Source organism: Galeopterus variegatus, unplaced genomic scaffold (genome assembly GCF_000696425.1).
Source record: "Galeopterus variegatus unplaced genomic scaffold, G_variegatus-3.0.2 Scaffold5920, whole genome shotgun sequence".
In the NCBI taxonomy this organism is placed as follows: Eukaryota; Metazoa; Chordata; class Mammalia; order Dermoptera; family Cynocephalidae; genus Galeopterus; species Galeopterus variegatus.
In genome coordinates this window covers 17,862-19,816 of record NW_007732031.1, presented here as the reverse complement: position 1 = coordinate 19,816, position 1,955 = coordinate 17,862, and the positions used below count along the sequence as shown (strand labels likewise).

Genomic DNA, 1,955 nt, shown 5'->3' with positions numbered 1-1,955 from the left:
AGAATGACGTCAACTGCTCAATACAGATTGCCAATTTTGAAAGAACTGAGATACTTATCACTATCTCTATACTTAGTATACTGTACTGATTTTTGATGATACAAACACTCCCATGAAAGGCCTTTAGTATGAATGAAAATTATAAAATTCTACTCCCTGGAATGATGGCAACTGCCACTTTCTGAGCATCGGCAATGTGCCAGTGGCAAAGCAGTGACTGCCGCTTTCGTGGGATGCCCATAACCCCCGAAGAGTTAGCTACCTTTACTTAGGAGGTTAATAAAGAAAAGGCCTTATGATATGATCATTAGGGGCTTTCAAATACTCTTTCTCTAGTGATAAGAACAGAAATCCAGATCTCTAGGGATAGAAGAGAAAGCTGGTGTGCCTGCATTGGGTATAGACAACCCTTCCAAAAACCTTGGGAGAGAGGCTGAGCAGAAGCTTATGAGAGAGGCAAGAGAGAATCGAGGACAGAAAAAAATCAAGAAGGTGGAGGACAAGACAGGGTGGGAGCGTGACGTTTACCTGATAACAGGCCCCTTGTTCAACGACAGAACTGGGAGCATTCTGAGGCCCTCGTGGCAGCTGCTACTGCCTTCCCTATGAAGTAGCAGGAAGGAGAGCAGCTGAGCCCGAGGGGCACAGGGTGGGTGAGGGTGGGGACAGTAACAGGTGACAGCCTCTGTGGGGAATGAGGAGCCACTGACGTGGGAGGAGTAAGACGTGCTAGGGACCTCAAACCAATGGATTTCCTGTCTTCTGCCCATTCATACCTGCAATGTCAAAGGGAGTAAGGGAGTGTTCTGGGTAGAAGCAGGGTCCTTGTAACAAGAGTCAACTTGAGGATTCAAGGTGGAGAAGAACAAGAACAAAGTGTGGGACTGGAGGAGCAGGGTCTGTCAGGGAGCGAGGAAGGCAAAGGGCAGGGAAGACAGACAGGCAAGCTTCAGAACAGGAGAAGGCAGATTCTCCATCAACACCCTCCCACGGTGTCTTGAGTTTGGAAGATGCTACACAAACACCACGGGTCTTCAACAGGTAAAGTCAGCTCAGCTGCCCCTATCTACAGATTCTTGGTCAACTGCAGATAGCTTTTAATTTAGATGTTATGCCAAAGTCACAACAGGCAAAAAAAAGTGGAATGGAAACATTTAAAGAAAAGCATTTTCATTCTCCCTGGAAGTGTGGACCAACTCCCTGCCCCATCCTTTTACCCTCCTTCTCTCATATTTGACTGCAGAAACAAGTGCAAGCACACACATGCACCACACCATTCTATTCATGCACCACTGAGCCGACAGCAAAAAGCATGAGGATGGGTACCCACGGAAGTCTCCCATCCTGTCGGTCACCAACCCTTCACAAAATTCCCCAACTATTCAAAGTAGCACTTCTCTAAAAGACTAACCCGCCCTTCAGAATAAAAATGAAAGAGTCAGAGGAGCAGCAAGACACCTGCCCCGTAAGGCAGCACACAGAATCTCAGAGTCAAACCTCTTCTTGTATTTACGAATCTCTGGGGTGTCACTCTGTGGCCTAGTGTTGGTTGGGTTCACATTGACCACTGAGCCCTTCCAGGTAGGATCTTGCCTTATGGCTTCCGGTCTCATTCCATCACAGGAAAATCCCACTGAAACACAGGACACTTGAAATTATTCTCTGTGTACACACCTACCGTGCCTGCCCCCCTCCCCCACTATTCCTCAAGTAAATATTCATATGCCATAACTGACACTGTGTCAAGGAGAAGAAATCCGTAAGAGATGTATACGGAAATAGGAAATCAACTATGTAGCTCGTGCAAATGAGGCAATGCAGGTAGGATGGCCTCTAGCTAAGGCCTGCACCTGTGAACAACCATCGTGCCATGCCTAAGCCGTCTGAAAGAGCGATGCAACGTGACTGAGTCCTGTTTGTCAGCTGCTTTCTTGTTCCTACTGCACTTACCGACA

The 1,955-nt window shown here is 47.3% G+C and overlaps 1 pseudogene; it reads right to left on the bottom strand.

Moving 5' to 3' along the window:
- Positions 1-1,955, bottom strand: part of LOC103605582 — a 36,172-nt pseudogene that overhangs the window by 24,596 nt on the left and 9,621 nt on the right.